At 40.5% G+C, this 27,787-nt stretch overlaps 1 protein-coding gene and 1 long non-coding RNA gene across 2 annotated transcripts in view; both read left to right on the top strand.

Annotated features, from left to right (window-relative positions):
• The window catches only part of LYRM4 (LYR motif containing 4), a 72,235-nt gene that overhangs the window by 24,659 nt on the left and 19,789 nt on the right, over positions 1-27,787 (top strand). The gene's annotated exons all lie outside the window — the stretch shown is intronic.
• Positions 296-21,894, top strand: LOC144589208 (uncharacterized). The gene is made up of 2 exons (XR_013545174.1): positions 296-21,272; positions 21,621-21,894. It is a non-coding gene; the product is annotated as an uncharacterized LOC144589208 (long non-coding RNA).

Below are 27,787 nucleotides of genomic sequence, written 5' to 3'. Positions count from 1 at the left end.
GTCCGGCAGCCATTTTGGAGCTGCCGAACAGCTGTTCGGTGGCTCCAAAATGGCCGCCGGATGACCCGAAATGGCCCCCTGTCAGTGTTTTCGCGCCCTCCCCTTGCTTACCGAGGTCGCGAAAACGCTGCGGGGGGCCATTTCGGGTGGTCCGCGGCCATTTTGGAGCCGCCGAACAGCTGTTCGGCGGCTCCAAAATGGCCACCGGACCAGCGAAAACATCGCTGGAGGGGAAAGTTTTGGCGCCTATTGGTACGCATTAAACTAAGTTTAATGCGTTCCAATAGGCTTTTCCTGCCCCATACAGTGATGTTTTTGCATAGCAAAGGTTAATCCGAAACGGATTAACCTCGCTATGCGGGGCACCACTGTACTTTCCAGATCCCTTAGAACTCCAATCCCACAATTCACTTGCTGGCTCGAGTAGTAAGATCTATAGTACGTATTTGGAATATGCCAGATTAGAGAATGCAGCCTTGATCTGCATCTCTCGTCCTTTTTCCTCTCCCCCAATTCCTACAATCCCTTCAAAGACTTGGGCTGTTTGTCTGGATTGAGAGAGGTTCTCCGGGCTATGGCTCAGACTCTTTTTATAACATCACTGTTGGTAACAATCCCAGCAAAGCTGATCAACCAGAACAATTAAGTGGAGTTAAAAACTGATAGATTAGCCTGCTTAATTTAAAATTCTTAGTTTATTTCAAGCTCTGAATTAGACCTAAGACTCATCGACTCCAGCATCTGGATGTCTGTGGGACATTAAATAAACTCCTCCCTCTTTTTTTATTTGTATACAACTTTCCTTCTTCCATTGCCAGAGTGAATTACAGTGCACTTTTATGTCTATGCCAATAATATTAATGTTGGCTGCTTTCATAGAATCACAAAGTTGTAAGGGGTCTATAAGGCCATCGAGTCCAACTCCTTGCTCAATATAGGAGTTCAAATCAAAGCAGATCTAACAGATGGTTGTCCAATCAAAGTCCACAAAGCCCATTTTTATTGGGTTACTTCTGTTGTTGATGTTAGCATGTAATTCTTATTTTACTGCCTTTTTGTTACTTCAGGATAAATGTTTTAAAATGCTTTTGTTGGTTTTACAGAATACAGTATATGAATATTGGATTAAAAGCATCAGGTTTTAGCTAATCATACTGAGCAGAAACATTAGTGCAGATATAATGTTGTGTCATGGCTGAATCTGAAAATCAAAATAAAGGCAATACGTGAGTCAATGAGATGTACCACACAGGTTGCCACCAATTTCACTTCTAAGCTTAGGTATTCTGAAATATTAGCATAGCACCAGGGCGGTCTTGATTGTATACACCAAGAATTACTCCTCCATACCTTTTCCCAGCTTTTTTGTTCTTTTCTTGCACTTCAGGCAGAAGTAGTTATCAGTACAGTACATCAAATTGCTCAAAAGAGGAAACACTTAAAATTCTAGTATCTGAGGTTATCTGTTGACAAGATTTATTATTGAAGTTCCACTGTCACAGCTTGACAATTAAGAAGCACTGGCAAACGCAGGCATGTTATCGGTGTCAAATTTTTAAAAGCACAAGATTGATAATCATCCCAGAGGAACGCTAGCAGAAGCAGATAGAGAGTAATAGCAATCAGAAATTATTCCCTAATGGCAAATTCAAAAGTGTGCACTGCTAAGAAAGACTATATTCTCTTTAAATTAAGATCCTTTAAATATGAATGGTGAACACTGACGCTGCCTTTTTGCTATCTTGAGAACTGTAGATTCTACTTCACAGATTTTTTTTGATGTGAGCGAGCAATCTTAGCAGATCCTTAAGTTTTTAGCTTTTAGAAATGGTTTTGATCATATGAACAGCGAAAATATGTTGTGTCCTTTCTGTTTTGGTTTTCCTCTTCTAATTCTCTGAATGCCTGCGTGGATTACAATCCCAGGTTGGTAAATGCTCAGATACATTAGCAAACTGTATACACACTCTTCTTTGCAAGGATATCTGTACTCTCCTTGAACAGAGGAGTAATGCAGGTTGCAGCAAGTTCAGAAACTGGTCTGAGTATATAGAAGGCAAGCTTGTGATGTAGTGATCAAGGCGCTGGACTGAGATTTCAGTCATCTGGCTTCATGTTTCTGCTGAGCCATGAAACTCACTGGTAACCTTGGGGCACTTGTTTCCCCCACCCCACCCCTATTTTACCAGCTACATTGAGTTGTTGTAATTTAAGAGGATAAAGCAGGATGTAAGAGCAGGACATATGCCGGTTTTAGCTCACTGTGGGCAAAACAGTGTGTACCTGTACTAAATGAATAAGTAATCTTTGGAGAAAAAGAACCCTCTTTGCTTTTTCTTTCCTCTTTCATTTCAGAAACTCTGAAAAGGAAAATGAACACTGATATTCCCCATATCAAAGCATCCTGATGCCCTTCAGATGTTCTGGACGGCAGCTCCCATAATCCCTTTGCCCATGCTGGCTGAAGCTGGTACAGAGTTGTAGTTCAAAACATCTCAGGATCACCAGTTGTGTCATATGCACTGTAGAAATAATAGTGACTCTTCTCACACCCTCAGAAAGAGACATCTTCTCTTTCCCCCCTTATCCTCATAGTAGTCTTCTTTTCCTTTTAATTTTCCCCGATGTTTCTTTATTGAGATGTATATAATATTGTAATTTAAAGTTCCTGTCCATTTGGTACAGGTATTTTGAGATGTTCTTAAAACAAGCAGATCTGTTTTGTGTTTAGTTTGTTAAGAAAATGATTTAAGGGTTGTGAAAATGAAGGATGGCTGCCATTTTCAAATTAAAAAGCCCGGGAGCTTAAAGCAAGAATTTTGAACTGTTTTTATATAGACTTATATGAGGGAAATAAAGGGAAGGGAAGGGCAAGGGAGAACATAGGAAGTAAACGGAGATTCCATGGTTTCCAAAAGTATAGTAATGGAGATGACCTTTAATATTGAGGCCCTTGGATAAAATTTAAGTTGACATTAAAATTTTCTAATAAATTCCCTGCTGAACCACTGGGTGGGTTTCCCCCCCCTACCCTCAAAGTTAATTCAAGAAGGTCACAGTAAAGCAAGTGCTGTCTGTGCTATTGTAATTGCTCTCAGCAGGCTGGTAATACCAGTGCAAAGGATTGCCAGCTACTGTGCTTTTATTTCTTTCCCAGTCAGGCTTCCTTATTGCTCCTTCTCTTACTTCTTTCTGTCCTCAACTCCTGTTCTTTCAGCCCTGAGGTTGACAGTGTTGGTGCCTGTAATGTCATTTTCCCCACCCGGCCTTTTTCATTTAAACTGTTTTTTCACAGCAGTTTTCTTTTGCATTCTTTCCATTACGGAGAACAAAAATTATTTGTTCAAATTATACTAGCATAACTGGAGTCCTGTTCTTTTTTTAAAAAAAAATAAAACCAGTCTTCCCTGATTCTTAGGTCAGCGAAACAGATCTCGAATTATACACACTCTTTAAAAATACCATGTTACGAACAGTTTTTCATTAGCACCTGAAAAATGTCGAAAGGTTGTTTGAAGGGGTTGTTCATTTTTGGGCTAGTGAACAATATATGTAGGGATGCTTGTTGAAATGGTAGCTCTTCATTATGCATTCCCTGAAGCCTTCTTCTAGCACAATTGCAGTAATGTTTTTGTGCCTTTTTTGCTGGCCTGATTAAAGCTATTACCATAATATGGATCTTGGAAGTCTCCTTATGCACCAAGATGGATTTCTATCCTGTTATTCACTTTGAGTTATTCCACAAGATTGTGCAAAGCACAATTTGAGGATCCAACACTAATTCTCTTTTCTCTAATAGAGTGTCATCTTCCTTTCATTAGTATCCTACATTCTTCTGATTCAGAAATTGCTGGTCCTCTTAAAAGGTTCTGACAACATTGCCTGCTATCCAAAAGTCACTGTCTGAAATTTTCTTGCTTAATGTAGCAAGTTGTAGAAGAGTAGGCCATTGAATCGGTAGAGATTGGTGAGTCAACTCTTCCATGTTCCATTGATTGAAATGAGCCTACCCTAGTTGAAGCCCACTATGCCAAAGCAGTTGCAACTAAAGTGGGCCCATTTAAATAAATGGAGGAGCGACCTGTCAAATCCACACTGATTCAATGGACCTACCCCAGTGCAGCTTATACATTTAGCAACATGATTTCAGCCACTGCACATTAAGAGCCTAGGAAACAGTTTCAGCATGGCTGTTCGATCAGATCACTTTCAGCCATGCTTAAATCTTGGGGTCTATGTTTATCTTGTTAGAGTAGTACAGTGGGAGGCATATCTCAACTAACTTGAGTTACCCAGCATGCTGGGGGGGGGGATGTGTACCCTGCATATTTAAATTGTAGACCACACAGTTAAGCACTGTGGGGCGGTATATCAGCAGCATGCTTTGTTTTTGCTCTTGACCTAATTGCTATAATGTGTGCATGCTAGCTTCGGTCATTTGTTCATGATATAAAATGTTTCCATGATGTAGAGATGGCAATGAAATTAGTTGAGACTGTATTTGTAGCGGTTTGACCCAGTTCGTAGAGGCAGGAGCACAGGTGTTGCTGCTCCCCCCCCCCTTTGGCTCAATCAGCCATTCACCAGGCCCAGCATGGTAGCTTCCTGCACCTCCTCAACTCATCTTCCAGTCCCAGCAACAGCTTGGGCTTCTCTGCCCCACCTTCTTGGCTGATCTCTCACTCAGACAAAAGAGTGGGGCAGAGAAGTCTGTGCTCGTGCTCATGACTAGGAGATTAACCAAGGAAATGGAAAAAAGCAAGCAAGCTGAGCCTGGTGAGGACAGATTGGCTGGGGAGGTAGGGGAGGGGCCTTTATGAACTGGGATGGCCCAGTTTGTGTCCATCTCTATGTATTTCACATCTCCTTGGAATGGCAAGAGGACTAAGTATGCCTTGCTTTAAAAATACATGCATTTTCAAAGTTTGCAGCACATTTCAAGAAGAATAATCAACACAAAGCTAGGCACTTGGTTAAAAAGCGGGCATAGCTAAAATGTTTATTTGAAAAATTTGTACAGACATGCGGTAGACCAAAGGCAAGCAACCTCCAGAGGTCCAGCTGTTGTGCATGCCATTCATAACCTCTGGGGAGCTATACTAACTTCCACAGCTCCTCTACATATTTTCTTACCCAATTTGTTATTTCAGTTTATGCATCATGTACTGGCCAAATAAAAAGCAGATTGGGGAAACTGCAAACCATAGAAGAATTGTTTCCACACTCCCTAAATGTCACAAGGGAACTTTCTGAGCCTTCCCCGCCCCAAAAAAATGAAATATTTTTGGGGTATACTGGGGTACTTGCTGGCTGCATATGGCCTGCATGTTGTTTCACTGTGCGCATGATGCAGTGTTTAAACTGCAGTACTGCAGTCACGCTCTGCTCACGTCCTAAGTTTTCTCCCATTGGGTTCAAGCTCAAGGTTGACTCAGCCTTCCATCCTTCCAAGGTTAGTGAAGTGAGTAGCCAGCTTGCCGGGGGGGGGGGGGCAAGTTGTTACTTGCATAATAATGTTGTAAACTGCCCAGAGAGTGCTCTAGAACAATGAGATGGTGTATAAGTCAAAGCAACAACAACAACTATGTGCTTTTTGTCAGTGAGGAACATACATAGAAATAATGTGCATGGGAGCAAAAAGTATGTGCCAAAAACATGAAATTCCAATGCATATTGAAAGAAAAACCCAACAAGGATCCCAGATGGGTTGAGGATGCTTATAGGATTCTGAGAAAGAAAGAAAGAAAAAACAGAACTGCTAGATTTCCACATCCTGAACAGGATTTTAGATCAGGCGTGGGCAAGCTTCAAGCTTGCAGACTTCTTTTTAGTTCCCCCCCCCCCCAAAAAAACTTCAAGGTACATTAAATGGAGCCAGGTGCTAATTAGTGGCCTGGATATACACTTGAATTAAGAAATAGGATGTCTCTGAAGACCTATTCAGCCCAGGAAATTGTTTTCAGATTCAAAACAGTTAATTATTCTTTACAAAGAAACATGTTCTCGATTTTCTCCCAAGCTTTGTTCATCTCAACAAGCTAACTTAGACAAAGTAAGGAAAATTTGTTACTAAATAGTTGGGAATTAAAAGTATTGCTGATGTACTAGGAATTGCCTGTAAATCTACCCGTAGATCCCAATCCACCTGCTGCTGAATTGCGATGTATGTATTTAGTACAGTTAGTTGTGAGAACCGTAAATCCTCAAATCCCCTAGTCAGCATGGCCAGTATTCCAGTTTGCCATGCTGTCAGGGGATTCTGGAAGTTGTAGTTCAAAAAGCCACCAGTCCAAGTTCTGCCTGACTTTACACATACTGAGTTTGTAAGTGTACACTTGTCATCAATCCTTCAGGACTGCAATGCCTTCTGTATTGGCCTGTGTTGTCACTCTTGTGATGCCTGGGATTGTCTACGCAAGGATAAATGTTTCTGAATGCAGTTATATTCTAGGATTTCTAAATGTCTGGTAATAATTTCAGATGTTACCCATTAATGTTGTTGGGTTTGTTGAAATTATTGAGACTAATTCCTATTGAAAAAATGTGTAGCTAAGTCCCACTGGAATTGGTTGTTGTGGGTTTTTCGGGCTCTTTGGCCATGTTCTGAAGGTTGTTCTTCCTAACGTTTCACCAGTCTCTGTGGCCGGCATCTTCAGAGGACAGGAGTCAGAATGCTATCTGTGCTCTGTTGCAGTTTGTTGCATAGTTGAGTATTTATAGCTGTGGGAACAGCTTTTGTCCTTTTCAAGAGATTGATTATGGTCATCAGCCTGTTTTTGTTGTGTGGATGTATAGTTGTGATAAGTGGGAGAGATGATCTGTTACTGTGATTGATGGGTGTGGTTAGCTGGTCTTTTGTGTGCATATGTAGGCCACAGAGACTGGCGAAACGTTAGGAAGAACAACCTTCAGAACACAGCCAAAGAGCCCAAAAAAAAACCCCGCAACAACCATCAGATCCCAGCCGTTAAAGCCTTCAAGAATCCCACTGGAATTGCTGAGACTGAGGAACTCAGGACATCACTTTAAATCCCATCATAATTAATGGCAGTTTTCTTGTTTAGTTTTTATTATGCATAGCCCCATAGCACTCAACCATTTCTCCATTGGCTCTCCATCCTTTCTTTCTATCCTTTCCAGCTAATTTGGCCCGCACAAAGAAAGACACAGTACTTGAAAAGGGAACCGAGAAGGACTCCTCACAGGATATTGAGAATGAATCCCCAATGACCTTCTAAGTAGAATCTCTTTCTTTGCCTTTTTAAATAATTAGAACTCAAGTTAAAAAGAAACCTTGGTGTCAGAAAGAACAAGGCTACGTAAACTGAATTGCAACTCCATATTGTATTGATCTTGTTGGCTGTTTTCCCAGAATTATATCTGTGGGTTGTGCTTGGGGGCCTAACATAAAAAAGCAGTATATTTAGGAAAAGATTCAAAACCCAATAAGGGATTAGTTGGATGATACCTCTTGCATCAATATCTGTAGTTTCTATTATCACTGTGATTAAAATCATGCTGAGGTGATGTTCAAGATCTCTGTTGTAGGAAACAACTATTCTTTGCAATGTTGTCATATGTATCTGGCCATTAAAGGCTGGATCTGTATGTGCGTGTGTGTAAGCAAAAAGTTGCCACAATTGGGAATAAAGTATTAACATCATCTGAAGAAAGTTTTAGAAGTGTCTCACTTTTGCCATGTTTCCTCTGTCATAGGACCACAATTAAAATACAGTACAGTGGTGCCTCACTTAACGGGCGCTCCATTTAGCGATGAAACCGCATAGCGATGAAGATTTTGCGATTGCAAAAGCGATCGCATTGCGATGTTTTAAATGGGGGTTTTTTTTTTTGCTTTGCGATGATCAGGTCCCTGTTTCGCTTACTGATCATCGCAAAGCGATGATTTTTTAACAGCTGATCGGCCGTTCCAAAATGGCTGACGGGTTAAAAAATGGCCGCCCGCTGTGTTTAGGGACAGATTCCTCACTTAAGAGGCAGCGAAAATGGCCGCCGTATGGAGGATCTTCACTTTAAGGTCAGTTTTTTGCCCATAGGAACGCATTAAACAGGTTTTAATGCGTTTCTGTGGGCTTTTTAAAATCGCATAGCGACTAAATCGCTTAGCAGCAATTTTTGCTGCACGGATTAACGTCGCTATGCGAGGCACCACTGTACTTAGTAAGAGATGCATTATCTCTTGATTTTGTAATAAGTAGCCAGGAAGAGGACTGGCTTCCATATAAATAATCTGTTGCACTGGTTGAGAACTGTTATATGTTTCACAGATGTCTGTATGTTGCTTGACTTCTCCTAGCTTACTCAGCCCTAAATGACTTTAAGCTAAATATGTGAAGTGGCACCTTCCAGCAGGCTTGCTTCATAGATATGGTTAATAATAATAATAATGTTCTGTTTGAATATTGAAATTCCAACTTCTGTGCATATCTCCATTTGATGGTGCATACACTTGTAAATCTGTTGTACATCTGCAACATTTCAAGTAGGATAGCTGAAAAGAGAGATGATCTCAGATTCTGGTTTCTTGCTCTCCAAAACAATATTTAAAAAGCAGTAAGCAAATTAATATTCAATCCAATAATTAGTCCCCAACTAGAGTAGACCTATTGAATTAATAGGAATCACCTAATTTACCAAACTCCATTGATTCTGTAGATTTACTCTAATGGGGGCTAACAATAGTATTTAGCTGCCAGATCTCTCCAAAGATGAGAGAACTTTCTTATAATCAAGTGTGGCTACTGGCATCTAAGAATGGCTCAGTTTCCCAGATCCATTTCTGTCTGCTGAAGAACAACACCAAAGCACCTCAGATGGTGTTACCTATTTAATCTGGGGGTAAAATACCGCTCTCCACGTATTGTTAGACTGCAAACCCCATTAGCCCTAGCCAGCAATCTAGGTCTAGATTGGAAAGAAATAGAAAAGGCTGTCATGCATTTAATATCTCGTAGAACCCAATCTGTGACACTTGATTAATACACAAAGAAAAAGAAAAGCATAGTCTTGTGGCAATTTTAAGGCTAAGAGGCTTATTTTTATTTATTTATTTATTTATTTATTTATTTATTTATTTATTTATTTATTTATTTATTTAACTTATATGCCTCCCACACTACCCAAAGGTCTCTGGGCAGCTTACAACATTTAAAATACAATAAAAAGACAAAACAATTAAAATGCAATTAAAATATATACTCTAAAAATTGCCATTGGACCCACAGCTGATATTATTTCAATTAAAAGCCTTCTGGAACAGGAAGGTTTTGACCTGGCGCCGAAATGTCATCAGTGTTGGCGCCAGACGAATATCACTCAGGAGGGCATTCCATAGTCTGGGGGCAGCTGCCGAAAAGGCCCTTTGTCTACAAGCCATCCTTCTTATCTCCTTAAGGGACGGCTCTTTCAAAAGGGCCCCCTGGCTAGATCTTAACTGCCATGTAGGTTCATATGGAAGGAGGCAGTCCTTCACGTATCCTTTAGTGACATTCTGTAGATTATAATTCACTCTTTCAAATTCATGCAGTAATCAAGTTGTAAATTTATATGCACCACACGTATGGTTATGGGATTAGAATGTATACCATCATACATGAATATTATACTTTGTATATTTGTAGAAGGAGATTATAATCTACAACAATGCATGCTAAAATAAATCTGTTGGTTTTAAAAGTGTCACTACACACACACACATACACACAGAGAGAGAGAGAGATACAGGTCTATGTTTTTGAAACTGAGCTGAGGAAATACTTTTCAGTCATCCTGTGTGTATTTCATACATATGAAAAAGACAAGGCTAAATTGGTTCCAAAATTGGCTATATACTTCCACCTAATTTGTGATTATTTTTGCTGTTTGCCCAAGAGAAGCCCTGTGACAGACTTGCAGTTTGTAACTCAGTGAAGTCTATCTGCTAAAAGGTAGACTGAGAGAAGCTTCCTATATGGATGGACGGACGGATGGACGGACAGAAAGAAAGAAAGAAAGAAGTCAGTTGTATTTTATCCTCATGCACTTCTGATGTGATGTACACATGTGCTGTAAAAAAATAACTTGTTCTTCCAGAAGTGTGATCTAATAGATAGCACAATTCATTTCAGAACTAGGAAAAGCAATTATTTTATTACAACCCCAGAATCTCCTAGTCAGCCTGACCACCAGATATATTGACTGAGGGATCATGGAAGCTATACTTCAGAAAAATTATTTCTCCGAGCACTGTTACATTTTCATTTTCCCTGTTGTTCTTCAACCTCTCCAAAGTTGGCCTTGGGATCTTGTTTTTAAACAGAGAGGCTCTTCCAGTTGTAACAATCTCATGATCTATTAGAGCAGGAATGGGCCTTGTGCTTGCCTTTGCCATCCTCATTTTTTATTTCCTTGTGTTTCCATCTTCTAAACTGAGGAACTATAGCTTCTTCTCTTGTCTTATAAACTGTAATCAAAACAGAATGGTTTTCCTGCTCTGGTTAGTAGACAGATATTAAACCATGGTTTCCTGGTGTGGATGAAATGGGAAGCCGTGGCTCCCTAAATCTTGGAAATGTTCTGTTGCAGCGCATGAGAGGAGAGAACGGGCAGGCACAACACTTTTTGTGTCTCTAAGCCACAGCTTGGCAATTTGTGGTCTTCCAAATGTTGGACAACAGCTTCCATAATCCTATAGTATTGGATCCTATACTGGCTAAGGCTGAGAGAACTGTAGTCCAATAAGACTTTCAGTGTGTAGGGCCCCAAGTTGCTCACCCTTCAATTATACCCTACCATGGTTTCTTAGATAGACATTGTTAATATCTCAATCATGCCCACAAGTGGTTTTGAATTCTGATAGGTACATGTTTACAATAAAGTTTAGGGAGCATGCTAAACATTCCTTCTCCTTTCAGTGACATTTAGGAAATTTTACTGAATTTTATCAGGTTACTTCCCATTAACCAATTCTGAGAGCTCTCCCTCTATATCAGATTTTTGTTGTTATTGTTGCCACTTAGAAAGCAAGCAGCTTTTTGCCTTACCTGCTCCTCTTGACCGTACCAACTCATGTATTTGCCAGTGACACTCAGGCTCCTTCTCTCCCCCCCCCCGCCCCCCAAAATACAGAATTAAAGGACTGATGGATTGGTGTAAAGTCAAGGCTAAACCGAATCAATAATAGGGTTCAAAGTGTACAAGTCCTGTTTTTTCAATAGCTCCTCTCATATACTTAAGTAGTGTAACTTCACAAATTAGTCCTAGGCCCTTTACCTAAGTGTCAAGCAAGTAACTTGAAAAGTAGCAGGTTGCTTGGCAGTCTTAAGGTTGAATGTCCCTCCTATTATTTGGGGCTTAGTGAGTAACAGTTTGCCCACTTGATATCAAGACTGCCTTGACCCAGTGCCTGGCCTTGCTGGGATTAATAGCCCCAAATGATTAAACTATAATATATCAGCAGACTGCTTGGCACAGTAATTATTCCACTTTCTTGGAGACTGTAAAAGGAAGACAGAAAATTATAGTACATTAAAACAAATGCAACCTGTTAGTTCACCTAAACATATCTGTTTAAATGGATGTGGAAGATTTGTGCAGAGATCAAATGTACTGGATCTCTCCTTTTTGTTGATCAGCCTTCATCAAAGGTTGCTTGAGATGCATTTTCAGTGTCTGAATATTTATTATTCATGTAGGCTTTGACTATACTTTTTCCCACAAGCTTTTGGCCGAGTTGTAGGATTTGAAATCTAACACCCATAAATTGGCTTTCAGTGTCACTCTAACTTACAAATCACCTTCTTTGTACCTGCACAGATTTTTAAAAATCCAATCCCTGTCCTCTGTCAGTTTTCTGCCAGCTATCTAAAGCAAATCCAGACAAATTATTTCTAGTAAGTCTTTAAGAGGATGCCTAGGTTAGGGGTCTATAAGATCTTGAACACACAAATCCATTGTTCTACAAGTAGCTTAGCATATAAAGGTGATAACCCCCTGACCTGCTCAGAGGAGGTTCTGCCAATTAGTATACAATATAGAAGCTTCTTATCCACTCGCCTGAAAGGAAGTGTCTCCTATTCTCCCTGGCAATTTGTCAATAATAGGTCTAGGCTACAAAGACCCTTCCTTGTACAACTTGTGATAGCCCATGTGAAGGCAAGCTAGCCATATGTGTGGTACTTGGCTTCAAGGAACACCCCCCCCCAGCTGGACTTGACAGTCAGGTTGTCTGCATTTTTCCTTTTGCTGTATTCTGTCACGATGCATCCATGTTAACCATCTGTATAATAAGCACTGACTGGCTTTCTGTCTTTGTCAGGACTCAGAGAACAGGAGCTCACTGAAATTCTGTCTGGTCCAAAGCCTCCAATTAGCACAGTGATCTGATCAGAACTGCATAGCAATGCCTGGATTTTACCATTGTGTGCAGTCAAAGCAAATTGGAAGCCAAGCTAGAAAGTGGCAAAAGAAATTTTTGTGATCAGACTACATTCTCTGAATAGGATATATTCGTACGGCACATTCTGTGCTGCTTCTTAGTGTACACATAGCAAAACTAAACTGTTGCTTATATCCCACCCCATAGTGCTCAGAGCACTGTCTGGGTATTTTACAATTTAATTATGCAGGCTACACATTGCCTTAGCAGTGAGCTGTGTACTCAGTTTACCAACTTTGGAAGAATGGAAGGTTGAGTCAGCCTCAAGCTGTCTACTTGAGCCCATCGAGATTAAACTCCAGTCATGAGCAGAGTCTTGACTGCAGCACTGCAGTTTTAACCACTGCCCCACATATATGTAATTTCTCCACCTGAACTCTTGCAACACAGTTAGGCAACCTGTGGCCCTCCAGATATTGTGGGACTGGAAATTTCCTGACTCCCAGCCCTCATAGTCACTAGGTAAATGATCATGGGAATTGCAATCCAGCAATGTCTGGAAGACCCCAGGTTACTTTGTCTTTAAAAAGCGTCACATGATGGGGTGTATTTTCTGCACAAGGTGGAACTGAATCTGGACTTGTATCCCCACTTTTTTTTCTCTTTGAGTCATTTCCAAAGAAGAGGAGCAGTATGGGCTTTTTCCCAGCTCATTCATACCTCTTAATCCACATTTTTAGGCGGGATATTAAATAAATAAATAAATAAATAAATAAATAAATAAATAAATAAATAAATAAATAAATAAATAAATAAAATGTTGATAGTGCTAGTGCTGATTACTTTTAAACCAAATGATGGATTAATGGCTGAAAGTATTGGCGATGTATGTGTGATGTAGTCCAAAAGAGGGTCTGTGCCACAAAAGCCACTTATACTAGTTGTAGTTTTCAAAAAAGTAGCTTTGTTAGTCTGTACAAAAGTTGGCGGGTGGGGAGGTTGGTTGATTGACTGGTTGGTTGGCTGGTTGGAGCATTCATTCCTGCTGCAGCACTACTGTGGGTGGTTTACAATAAAATACACAGTCAGATAATTAACATAATAAAACCATAGACAGTCTAACCACATAAAAACAGAGGGCATGTGAAACAGAAAATGAGAACAAAAATATAGATAACAAATGATGGGACGGAGATGTAAAAGTACTTCAACTCAACCAAGGTTGGGGTGGAAGGCCTCCCCAAAGATCCCTGTCTTCAGTTGCCTCTTAAATGTAGCCAGGGAACAGGCCAGGTGGAGCTCCTCCAGAAGACGATTCCACAAAGATGGATGGATATCCATCTGATATCCATGCTAGTAGGTATCTATTCCTTAAATCTTTAATATGTTTATGTATGCTCTCTCATGCAACACAACAAAGCTAAATCATCTTTGGAGCAACCTGTTGCCAGGGTCATCGGCACTACAAATCTCAGATAAGCAATGAAACTTTAAAAAGAAATTTGGTCTCTAAGATCTCTATAAAGGAATCTGTGATTTGTGCCTAAGGCTTTCCAAGGCATAAATATGAAAAAGTATACCTATAAAGCAGATAGTTGGAGTCATAACTAAGGAGTACGTAGCATATCACCCACTGGTAAATGAAGTTTTATATTATGCCTAAGATGAGCCGCTCAGTAACTTAAGGACCCATCCTGACCATAGCCTTGGTTTTGCTGCAGTTGGAACAGCACATGACAGTATTGCACAGCTGTATGAAATAATGAACAACTCAGCATATAAATGAGGTCATCAAATATAGATACTTCTTGTGCCAGTATTGTTCCATTCAGGAGTGGAGATTGTACTGACGGGAGAATTAGCTCTCTTATGAAAACAGGAAGCTGCTTAAATGGTGGAGTGAGACCACTGGGTGGTCAGGCTTGGTATTGTCTCATCTGACTCTCTCTCTCTCTCTCTCTCTCTCTCTCTCTCTCTCTGTGTGTGTGTGTGTGTGTGTGTGTATTTGCAGTGTAACTATAACTTCTAAAAGTTGCTTTTGTAGTTAGAGGGGTGTGTCCTCACTAAATGGAAGGAGGAACAGTATTCCACAATTTAAGTACCACCATGAGCCTGGTGCTCTTGTTGTGAATGTTACAGAAGTTATGAGGTGACTAGGAAGAAGTGTTTTGTACCACATACTGGCAGCTTGTAATGTTCAGATGTCTTAAAAAAATTGTTTTTTCAAAAATTGTGAAAATCTGTTGGTGTTATTGTTTTAAATTATAACTAATGTTAATTTGGTACCTCTTTTAACCATGAAGTTATGCAGATAATTACATCTAAAAAGTAACTTTCCAGGCTTTTTCATGTTTTCTTCCAATGAGTTGTTACTCTGTCCCTTGGATTCCCCTCAGATGGGATCTGTGGCTTTCATCATTACTAGAACGGAGCAAAAACAACCCAGAATCCTTACCGATAATTAAATATCCGGCACTTCATGAGCAGAAGGCCATCTGCTGGAATCCCTCATGGGTAAAAGAGTAAATTTGTGGGGCAGGTTTGTAACTAATTTAAATAATGTCTAGGCTAGAGAAGAGGAGCTTGGTGTGAGAGAGAGAAGATAGAAGCCAGGCAAGTGACAGTCTTGCAAGCAAGACTGGTGTGATTGCATAGGGTCAGCCTGAATGCATGAAGAAAGGCAGTAAGATATCTCTACGTCACATGGTTCTTTTCATGTAAGAGTCACAAGCAGAAAATGAAAGTGTCTGTTACCCATGGAGGTTCTCCACGCAATCCATAGCCCTGAAAAACTAGACATTCAAAACATATGGAAAGACTGCATGCATAGAGGACAATGTTCTCTTCAATCTGTCATTGTCCATATAAAGAGAGCAATGGCGGGGCAATGACAGAAAGGGCTAGCCTGCTCCCCTTCTTCTCGTGGAAAGGTTAACCCTATCCTGAGTGTCTCAGGGATAGTGCCTGCAATAAAGGAGATGTGGCAGGTGGGGTGCAATTGACTATGTTCCTCCTCTCGGCCATATGAATCGGGTGGGCAGCTCATCACTTAGAAGCTTACTGTGCTCATGTAATATTGTGCAAATACTGTGTACATGACACACAAGAGAGATTTCCACCCCTCCTGACTGCAGTCAGTCAATTCAGCAATCAGTGTTTGTGTTTCCAACAGTATATGTTTAATCGCCATAGTGGTATTAACAGACACATAATGACATGGAGCTCAGGGAAGTATAATAATAGGTTTGGCAAACCCCTGCTGAAGGAAGGATCTGGTCCAGATGGCTGAAAATAGCAGCAAAGTGTTTTGTGATACGTTTGAAGAACATTTGTTATGTGCACAATTTCTTTTAACTGCTTATTCACTACATTTAAAGCAAGGATAATATGGGGGTAGGATTTTAAAGTGAGGCCAAGGAAAGATACTTGTTATGAAATGTACTTATCAGACATAAAGATACAATTACTTCATTACAGAGCTAGTGAAATCCTTTTGTCATAACTTATGCCATATAAGGCTGATGATGGTATCAGCAGCAGTAATTTTGCAGAAATTAAACATTTCCCATTTTTCTCCCTCTAAGGTCCCAAGGCTTCCCTGTAATCCCTTTTATCATTGAGAAGCTGTGGGGGCCACAAAAGGGGAGGGAGTGGTCTTTAATTACTGAAAATCATTGCTGCCAGGATGACTTTATTGGCAGCAATGATTCTCAGTAATTAGAAACGCTGCTCCCGTCCTGCAGCCCCCATGGCATCTTGATGAAGAAGAAATTAGAGGGAAGACTCTAGATCTTCAAGAGAGGATTGGAAAAGTTTTATTTCTGAAAAATCACCACTGCTCTTATTAGCAGCAGCCTTACATGGCATATGTTACAGCGACAGGATTTCAGCCAGAGTTACTTTTGTAACTGATTACATTTTGTGGTGATGAGATGGACCTGAATTACTTTTTTGCTTGTGACAACCGGAACCATGATTTTACTTTTCAATGGAATGAGAAGAGGAGGCTACTTTTTACTTTGTTCATTTGAGGGAATGAGGTGAAGACTGAAGCAACATGAGAAGAAGAAACTGGAGAAGAAAGAAGAAGAAAAGAGGCTGATTTGCTTTGGAGTTTGGAAGGTGAAATGGAGGGAGATGGAAGCAGCAGTGTGGAGAGGAGATGCACACACACACACACACACATTTCTTTTTCCTGATAATCATGAGCAGGGCTACATGTCATCCCAGATACAAGGGGCACACATCACTGCATTCACACTCTCTTCAGAATACAGGAGTGGGCTTGGAAAAGGAAAGTGGTAAAAAGAAAGGCAGAGTACTGCTTTCTTGTAACCAGGCTTTGATTATTAGTGAATTGATAAATCCACAGAGACCGTGTGTGGTGGTGGAAAGGGACTCTATTGCAGGGTGCTCAATAGATGGATGGATGTTTAAGTCTGCAGTCAGTCCTATGCACGCTGGGAGTAGTAAGTAGTACTGCCTCTGATTTTACTGAGATTTACTTGTGTATAGAATTGATATCCAGCTTCCTGTCACACAAAAAGTTAAACAGTCATAGGAAATCTGAAAATACAGGAGCAGTGGCCTCTTTCTAAAAATAAACTTAAATACTAACCGCAATGTAGTTTCCTGATTTCTCTGTGTGAAATACATGGCATGCTGCTAAGCATTGCTAGAGACAGGAGGGGCAGGGAGAAATTCCTTTCTCAGTTTTGGCAGCAGATTTTTAAAACACACCACCTAACATGGATGTTGTTCTTAATTCTGATGCTCTTCTTGTTGAATATACAGTGGTGCCTTGCTAGACGATGATAATCTGTTCCACTGAAATTGCTGTTTAACGAAATCATTGTCTAGCGAAAAGCATTTCCCCATTGGAATGCATTGAAACCTGTTTAATGCGTTCCAATGGGAAAGAATCGTCATTGTCTGGCGAAGATCGGCCATAGGAAAGCCACTTTGCGAATCGCCGATCAGCTGTTTAAATAGCTGTCTTGCAAAGCTTAGGTCCCGAAAACACCCATTTTGCAAGCACGGAGGGAGCTGTCAAAATTGTTGTCTAGCAAAAATCAATTTGCGAAGCAGGGACCAAACATTGTCCAGCAAAATTCCCCCATGGGAATCACTGTTTTGCAAATCACTATAGCGATCGCAAAAAGTCAATGTCTAGCGAAAAAACTGTCATGCGGGGTAACTGTCTAGCAAGGCACCACTGTATTCAGAAAAGTTCCTGGTGGATAGAGTTCTGTAAAAGCATTTTGTTATGACAGTTCGATTTGTTCGCTATGTTCAGATGTGTAAGAGATGCCTATTTATAGAATTTCAGTCAAACTGGCACTTTCAAATTTCATCCCGTCTTCAGTCGGATCATGCAGGACTATAGTTCACAACATTTGGGGGAAAAGTTCCAGATATTTTGCTTCTACACTATTTTAATGTACAATAAACAGAATTGGCCAGTTGAGAAAACTGGTGAGCATTTTCATGTATTTTCAGTATGTGTTCAGATGTAATGGGTATTTTTTGTAGAACATGTGTAGGTGAGATCCACAATTCCACTTCCATTTTCAATTAAAGAGTTTAGCATTATGTATGAACCCAGACAAATTGTGGTTAATCTTAACTTTGGTTTACTGATGTAAGCCAACTTCCAGTCTTGATTTATGAAGTTGGCCTGTTTTAGCAAATCTTTCTTAAATCTACCTACTGTCAGATGTAACACTAAATTGAAGTTAGCCAGAAACAGGAGTTTCTAGGCTAAATAAAAATTTTAGTCCAGTAGAGTAGATCAGTTGAATCAGTGTAAACTTGGTAAGTGAACACTTATGAAATTCTGTGTATTTAGTGGGTCTGCTTTAATGAACAGTTGAATTTAGGCCCCAGTTTCTTCCTCACAGCCACCCTGGAGGAAGAAAAGAGAGGGGAAAGGTATAAGCCTAAGTTTTACATAGGCTTGTTCTTATAAAATTAAGCTGTAGTTGACCATTATTGGCATGTAGCCACAATGCAAGAGTCTATTCCACTGTTGAAAAATGAAACAAAGCAACATTTTTAAAGCAATGTAGAGTCCTGGAGAATCTTAATGACAGACAAATTCATGATAGTATGAGTTTTCATGGGCTGTAGCCTTCTTAACCTTCTGTGATGGACCACCATCTCTGCCCTTTTGGAAATTGTCACTTTTCTTTAAGAAGTTGCTTGGGAAAAACAAACTTTTCTAAGATATTTTGGTGCATTGCACATTTCCTCCAAAAAGCTGTTCTCTGTAAATTTGTTAGGAATGTCATCCACAATCCCATTACAATCTATTGCAACACTGAGTTTCACACAGATTTTTCTGTGCTGAAGTATTATAATCTTCATTAGTCTGCTATGCGGTTCTGCAAATATTTGCAAAGCTACTGCCGTGATGTACCACCAAAAACTGTCATTATCTTTACTGAAAGCCTTGAAAGAGTTCCTTAGAGTTCCATGTATTCCACTTGCCTAACAAGACGCTGTCCATCATCCATCCATCACCTTTGTCATTTCAAATAATGACAGAATTCTTGCAGGCCATTTTTAGAGTCACCTATTGAGCGGTAGTTTCTCCAAAGACCAACATTCTTATTGATCCATTTCCATTTTCTTATCTTCTTGTTTCTTCCTTCAGTGTTGTTGTTACTATGTTTGGGTTTATTTTACCTTTTCATTCTCTTTCTAGTCTACTCAGATGTCCTGTGATTTGAAATATCCCTGTCCAGAAGGGGTTGGAATTCAACACATCTTTAGCTGGTCTGTGACATCAACCCTATTGGTTAGTTAGGATTGTACTCTCTTATTTTACATTTTTACAGTGTTCTCTGAGTGATTCACAAAGTAGATCTTAGAATTGTACAATACTTTTAAAAAGCACAAAGCCCTTTTAATTATTAGTAATAACTATTCACAGGAAGAAAAATAACCCAGAGGAAGACTGACAAGAGTATTAAGATTGAGAAGCCTCAAACACAGTGCTTAAATACCTGATGAACTAGGTTTTGGAGTTATACAAATGTTTGTTACCAGTAAACTATAAGACACTAGTTGGACACTGAACTGAACTAGCCCTGAAAGGACATAACAGTAAAAGAAGTGGTGGATTGCAGTGGCTAGTGTGTGTGTGTGTTTTTTTAAAAAAAAAATCTAGTTTCAGATCTTCATTTAGACATGAATCTCCCTGGACACCCTTCTCAGTGCTTCAGGCCAGATCAACCTATTGGAGTTGGAGTAAGACTCAAATATCAATCTCAACGCCTTGGAGAAATAGTAGATGTCAATGTAACAGTAACAACAAACATTTCTTAAGGAACACGTTAAAGTATGTATCTTTTTCCCCTCTCTGTCTTTTTAGCTGCAGGCACAAATCATATTAGGTTCTTTTATAAAAATTATTCAGATGTTAAGTTTCCTGTGTGCTTCACAGATACACTCACAAGTGGGCAAAGAGAAATTGAGGATGTGAAGTCTATTGCTTGTTTAATCATCTCTACCTTTAGGCTTCCATTTGGTTTGAATGGCATTAGTAAGTTTAGTACCGTTTGGTGCATACTAATGAACCATTTTTGAATTGTTCATTAGGTCAGGCTCACTCATGCTTAGTATTTTAGGGGGAGATTGTTTTTGGAGATGATGTGAAGGTTCTGTCTGGGATGTTTGATCAACGATTTGTTACATTATCATTTAAAGTATCCAGCTTAGCCCAAGTTGGAAATTAGTGTCACCACCCATCCATCCCAATTCTCTCCCTTTTCCTCCCTTTCCCCCAAGTTTTTTTATGATAGAATTCTTGTTTCCTTTACCGTTAGTCACTCAACCCAGTGCTCATCCTAGTACTTCTCATTTCAACTCATGTGGAAAAGGAGCTTAGAGATATTGCTCTTACAATTTCATTCATTCATTTAGTAAGTTAAAAGAATGTTTTCTTGGTATGAAAAAAAAATTGCAATGTTTTATGTCATTATCATTATTGTTAAAATGTAAAAAAGTAACAAAAAAGCAATGTATCAACAGTAACAATGTATCTTTTGATATGTTTTATCTAAAGATGGGCACGAACCTCAGTTTGGAGGTTCATGCTGGTTCACACACGTGGCACTACAGGTGCTGCAATTCCCTTCCCCCACCTCCATGGCCAATGAGCCACACAACAGTCAGAGCATGCTCCTCTCCTCCTCCTCTTCAGCTGACCAGTCCCCAGCAAGAGCACAGGGTTTCCTGTCCTGCCTTCTTGTTTGAGTGAGCGATCAACCAAGGAGGTGGGACAGGGAAGCCTATGCTCCTGCCAGAGACTGGTTAAACAGCTGAAGAGGAGGTGGAGAGGAGTACGTGCTGGCGGGTGAGTGGGGGGATCCAACCGGGGAGGCGGAGAAGCATCTGTGGTGGCTATGTGTATGAGGCAACATGAACCTCTGAACCAAAGTTCGTGTCCATCTCTAGTTTATTCCCCAAGTCATCCCCAGAAGCAACCCCATGGGGTGTGGTTTGGCTTGAAAGAGTGTCACTTGCCAACAGTCACTTAGTAAGCTCTATAACAGAACTGAAGCTGGATCTCCAAGATCCTGGTTTGACAAACTAACTATGACATCACACTGGCTTTTATTCCTATATGCATGTAGTGTTTTTTTTCTGATGGAGGGAAGAGCATGGAAAGATCTGTCCAGTCGCCTTCCCTCCCTTGGAAAAGGAGAACATATCAGTCTGGATGCTTCTTAGTTAAAGAAACAAACCAACAAAAACAGCTATTACTTAACAGGACATGTTTGCATTCTTTTCTTTTATATAGTGTGACTCTCTCCACATGTCTATCTTTGGAGAGCAGAAAATGGAGGAAAGAGGAAAAGCAGCTAGCAGAGGAAGCAACAGGAAGGATGGGGTAGTCTCAAGGCATGGGGACGTGATCTCCACACTTAAGTTAGAAGCAAATATAAGACATGCTCCCCACTGACACCCAGGGTTAAAGGAGAAGCTGGCATGGTTGTGTTTTTCCAGTGTGCCCTCCATGGGTGCTGAAGTTACTCATGATGAATGTTCTTGTGTGAATAGGCTCATGCTTTAAAACGCAAACTGTTTGTTTAGAATCTGTATGATCCAAGACAATCCTTTATCCCCTGCACCTATCTCAAGGAGATGTGTTCAGTAGTTAAAACAAATGTTTATGAACTACATTTTTGTTTCTGATCAAGGTGGTATGTATTACTTTCCTTTGTTCTTTTCACACTAGCCTTCGTAAATTTGAGAGCCAGATGAAAGAAAGAAAGGAGGCCCAGCGGAGATGAAATTGAAAGTCAATAAGAGAGAAAAAATGTTTAAAGTCTGCAGTGACTGCTTTGGAAAATCTAATAAGGTCGCTTTGTAAGAATTATTAAACATTTCTGTACATTCTTGCTGCACCCATGATGATGTAATTAGCGCCACACGACCTTTGCTTTATGCTTCCAAATGGGTTCTATAAATATTTAATAACATCGTTGACACTCTGTTCTCTCTTTATAAAAGAAGAAAAGCTACTGACAACCACAGTGTTACCTTGCATTCAGAAGTCGCACAATGATGACTGGTCTGAGCTAAGCCATTTCAAATCCGATTTCATGCTTCTCTTAATTAAGCTGGCTAGAGTCGACCTCTAGGAGCAACAGAATGTTTGATGCATCCATAGGAAATGTTACGGGAGAGTAAGGCTTAAACGCATCTGCTTTTATATTATAGGGACCACATCAGCATCAGGTGACCTGGAGGTTTTCACATCTCTAGTCCTACAGTTCTCTTAGGCCATAGTCAGCGATGGCCACTGGTAAGATATCATGTAAATCAAAGTGTAAAATATCCCAAGTGTGCCACTTTCCTAGCTGTGAAGCAGAGCAGTCCCACACTGCAGGAGACACGTGTGGCTATTATCGTGGTGTCTTGTTTGATTTTCTGCATTTTACAACCTGCCTTCTTGCCAAAGCTTCAAGTCAGGGGATAGGTGAACAGCCCTGCAAGTTGGACCGATCCTTTGGTGCTTTCCCATGGGATTGGCACTCAAGGTGACCTCACTCTCAGGTTTCTGAGATAATCAAGCTGGTCCAAGGTACCCAATGTAGTGCAATGGACAGAGTGGCGGACTAGGACCCAGGTGACCTAGGCTTGACTCCCAGCTCAGCCATGTAAAGTCACTGGGACAAGGGGGTGGACCTGGTAAAACCATTCCTTAAACATCTCACTTACCTTGAGACCTCTGTGAAGGTTGCTATAAGTCACTTCCAACTTGACAGCACATAACACACACAAATGGTCTGTGTGTCTACAAAGTGAACCCCTGGGCGGAAGCCACAACAACATCAAGGCAAATCCTGTGAAAATTTGCTAGAGATAGGCTCCAAGGAGAGGATGGTGCCCTTCAGGAACTACCCATGGGAATTCGCCTCCTCTCTTCCACCCTTCGTTCCAGCCACAGTGTACAGCCCCTTCCATGCTTACGTCTGTGAGAGCAGCAAAAGTAGCTACGTTAGATGCCTTTGGCAGGCATTTTGCTCTTGACGCCAAGACTGGCAAAAACCAGACCATCAGAGGCTGCTATTTATGTTGTGTGCACTGCTTCTTACATGATGAAGAGCCCACAAATGGGGGCTTGACTGAGAACCAGACCAAATCTACTGTTAAACACAATGAGGCAGTCGTCTCAGGCAGCAGGTTTTGAGTGTCATCAAAGAATAGCTAGCTATTGATACAGTAATGTAATATTTCTGTAATAAGTTGACTGCCATGGATGGGGAGAGGTGCTTGTAGGTTTTGATTTTGTTTTGTTTGTTCATGACTAGCTTTGGGTACTGTGCACCCCAGCGTGCAGGATGGATGGTGTTTGCAGCTTCCTCAGATAGTAAAATGTCTTATACTGATTTTAGCCCCCCCCCCCAAAAAAATCCTAGAGGTTGCTTCAAAATCTGTTTACCTCTTCACCAAAGACTGTTTCACAGCCTCGCCCTATTTGAAAAGGGATAGTTTGTTTGTCCCATCTCAAAATTCAGCCTTTCCCTGACTTCTTTTTCCAAGCCGTTGTCCATTCCCTTCTTCCCATTCTAGACTCATCACTTGCTTCAGCACTTCAGGCAAGATTTTTCTCTCCCTGCGCCTTAAAGTGGATCTTTTCTATCTCTCTTGCCTTTCAGAGCTGGAAGCCTGCATTATTACAGTTTCAGCCTGGGGAAGAGTAGGTGTCAGGAGGTACTGGAGAACCCTCTGGTGGCTAAGTGTTGCCATGGTTCTTATATAAGGGGCAGATGACATCATTGTTCTTGAGGGTTTTGTTATTATTGCTGCAGGAGAGTGTAGCAATGATTATGTACTGGCAGAGCAATTCAGCTGAGGTATATTATATAACAAAGCATATTATGCAAAGCTCTAGTTTTCATGTAGCAAAGGAGTTGACCCCTCACACTTTTTCCAGTTATTTCAATTTAAAACAAATAAAATCAGGTTCAAAGAGATAGCTGTTGTCGTCTTTTTCAGCTTGTGTAAGAGAAGGGGTGCAAAGCATCTTTTGAGGCTTATTTTAACGCATTTTCATGGATTACAATATTCAAGCCTCAGGTACATATATTCACACAGTATGTGATTGTGGAGGTGGGCTCAGAGTGAAATAGTAGAAATAAAATGACAACTGTAGAATTAACACAGGTAATAAACCTATCAGAACTGTTGGTTACCATAAACGTGTGAGCATTCAGTAGCATACTTTGCAAATGCTACACATGTAGAATCATATCAGCTTTTGTCTTTGAAAACCTGGGCCAGGAATTCTACTCTCATGAAGTAGTTTGAGGTCAGAGATTAAACCCCTAGTGATGTTTGCATAAGGTTGGTCTATCTTGCTGTCCCTAGTTACATTTAATTGATGAGGTAATCGATTAGTCATGCAATTGAGATGTGCCACATCACCTGATCAATTAGCTATGGTTCATTGCAGAAATAGTTGGGAGACCTATAGGTAAAAGTTCCCCTTGACAATTTTTGTCCAGTCGTGTTCGATTCTAGGGGGCAGTGCTCATCCCTGTTTCCAAGCCTTAGAGCCAGCGTTTTGTCCGAAGACAATCTTCCGTGGTCACATGGCCAGTGCGACTTAGACACGGAACGCTGTTACCTTCCCACCGAGGTGGTCCCTATTTATCTACTTGCATTTGCATGCTTTCAAACCGCTAGGTTGGCGGGAGCTGGGACAAGCGACGGGCGCTCACTCCGTCGCGTGGATTCGATCTTACGACTGCTGGTCTTCTGACCCTGCAGCACAGGCTTCTGCAGTTTAGCCCGCAGCGCCACCATGTCCCTTTGGGAGACCTATAGATTCTGGTAAATGTTTTTGTGAAAAAGTAAAATGTTTGGCTCTAGGCAAAGCTGCTGTAAAAACTGTCTTGTTTTCTGCAACACAATATATAGCACCTAATGTTGGGACGTGGTGGTGCTGCGGGTTAAATGTTGGAACAAGTCAAATGTTGGAACATTCAGCCACTTCTAAATGACAATTAACAAGTCACTGCTGGGATTCCCGGGAGTGGAAGTTCATGTCCAGTGTGGACTTGTTAATTGTCAGCTAGAAGTGATTTAATGCTATACTATTAGCATTTTGTATATGTAGTGTGTGCATTTTGTAAGCAATAGGATTTCAGCCCATGTCTTGATTCTGTGGGGAAGAATCAAGAACATTTTGTAAATACATATTTTCACTTTTCAAATTCAGTATGAAATCAAACATCCATTTTTACTATGGTTCTGATGACTTACAACATTGAATCGTCCTTTCAAGCGGGCTGCTGGCAAAATACAGCAGTATTTCTGCCTATATTCATGACAGTTTTGTTCTCCTGCAGTACAACATTGTGTAATCATGCTATATATGAAATGTTACCTTGACATAAATAGTGGCTTCAGTGTAACCAACTGTCCAGAGGTTGGAAAAGTTACTTTTTGCACTGCAGCCAGCAGAATGATTGGTCATCTTGATTCGGCAAATCTATGGGTTCCAATTAGAAAAACTGCTTGGTGGGTGGGATCTTGTAGCTATAATAGTAGTAGATACATTTAAATCCATTCGACTTGGGTTTTTCAGGACTAAAGTAAGCTCTGTGGATTGCAACGGACCTACTCTAAATTTGACTAAGGCTAGATATCCACCCTCGTTACAGCTTCTTTGTATTTTCATACATCAGGACTTTTACCCAAATAAGTTTTCTTAGCTTGCTTTTAAGGTCATTTTGATTCATTGTTAGTGCATTTGGTGTGCATAAGAGTGTACAATAACATTGTCTGAAGAACTAAAGCATGCTTGAGAGATCAGGGCGGGGAACTTCCAAAAGTTCGGAGTTACATTTCAGACTTCCAGAAACTGGAAAGGATCAGATTGAAGAAGGAGGTTCTAAATTTTCTGAAATTGAGCTAAGTCTACCTTCCTTTTTTTAAGTACTAGCAATTTCTGTGTTCATTTTACATTGTGCCCAATTAATTTGATTGAATGGGATGCATGTTCCACACATAGTTCAAAATAAAGATGCTCACAGTTTTTGCAGCAATGACTTACTTGGAGGTTATGGACGAGACCTATGCCTGTGATGGGGAAAGCTACCATTGGTATGCTTTGGCCAGTGCTTTGGTATGTGAGACAAAGAGATTTCCTGGACTGCCCATATTACTGTTATACATTCCCCCCAAACTGCAGAGTTGCCCACATAACTGGATGAGCTATTTAGTAAGGTAAAGGTAAAGGTTCCCCTTGACAATTGTTGTCCAGTCGTGTTTGACTCTAGGGGGCGGTGCTCATCCCCGTTTCCAAGCCATAGAGCCAGCGTTTGTCCAAAGACAATCTTCCGTGGTCACATGGCCAGTGCGACTTAGGCACGGGACGCTGTTACCTTCCCACCGAAGTGGTCCCTATTTATCTACTTGCATTTGCATGCTTTCGAACCGCTAGGTTGGCAGGAGCTGGGACAAGCGATGGGAGCTCACTCCGTCGCGTGGATTCGATCTTATGACTGCTTGGTCTTCTGACCCTGCAGCACAGGCTTCTGCGGTTTAGCCTGCAGCGCCACCACGTCCCTTCAAGAGCTATTTAGTAGAATGCTGATATTTGGGCAGTACTGCTTTTTTTGGACTACAAATCCAGAATCCACAAGTATAGTCAGTGGCTATGCCTGCTTTAGAGAATTCTAATTTTTTTTTAAAGTAACTTTTCCAGGTAGTGTTTTTAACTGGTTACTTGCCAAGAAATAGTTCTTTCACATGTTCAGTGACATTCTTGATCGACAATTTATGTAAATGAGTTCTTTAATGAAGTCTGCATTTATAATTAAAAGAAAACCCTCTGCACTTTCTTATTCTTTACAATACTTGAATTAACTGTGAATGTTTCTTATGGGAATATTTCTATTCCCATCTCGCACAGGTTAATCGCAGTAATGAAAAGAGCTTTCTTGCCTGTCCTTTAAGGGTTTGGCATACTAATGATGCTATTTGAGAAGGACCGGTGGAAATCCATCTACCTGCTTTTTAAAAACACATTAAGTGTGACCTTCCTTGAAAATGAATATACCTTGTTCATTTTTAATGGAAGTGTAAAGAAGTGTGAAAGTAGCAACCTGCTTTGATTTTAAAGCAAGTCATCTTTGGCACACAGAGCTGTAATTCTCCAGATCTTTTACTCAGTAACACACTTCTCTAGACACCCCTAGCACTGCTTCTCCCTATTCTTCCCTCTACAGCTTTAACCAAAGTGAAAGATTATGTGTTTGATCTAGATATTCATCATAATTAGTGGAGACTCATTGAAATCAATGAGAATTAAATTGGTTGTGGCTAGGTACCGGAAACGTTTAGCCTTCCAGTTGCTTTTGACTACTCCTTCTAAATCCCCTTTCCGCTGGTTATCCTGACTGGGAAGGGGGGTGCGCAATGGGAGTTGGAAGTCAAAAAATATGAAAGGACAAAAATTCTCAGCACTGCTGTTCGTTTCAGCCAATATCTAACCCTGTATATTCACCAGGGTTATTGCCCACTGACCACGGTTACCACAAGGGTTTTAAGCTGATTCTGATCACAAGGTAATCTAGTTGGTTGAAATTGACCATGGTTTAAAGTTGTTGGTTTTTTGTTTTTGTTTTTGTTTTTTGTTTTTTGTCTAGACATAATTCTTCACTATGGTGACAGAAATTCACACTCAGTATGATGAATCACTATTGATCTTTTTTGAAAATATAAATAATTTGGGTAAGGAAACACATAGCTGGAAATACATAGCTGGAGCAGTATGTGTCAGACGTTGACTCCACCGATGCACAGAATGCACTTCAAAAGGATGAGCAGATGCTCGGGTATGGATATGATCTCCCCTATCCCCCAAGGATGCTGCTTAAAGCTTCAAAA

The sequence above is a fragment of the Pogona vitticeps genome, chromosome 4, assembly GCF_051106095.1.
Source record: "Pogona vitticeps strain Pit_001003342236 chromosome 4, PviZW2.1, whole genome shotgun sequence".
Lineage (NCBI taxonomy): Eukaryota > Metazoa > Chordata > Lepidosauria > Squamata > Agamidae > Pogona > Pogona vitticeps.
Note: the sequence above shows the minus strand (reverse complement) of the source record. Positions and strands in the feature narration are given on the sequence as shown.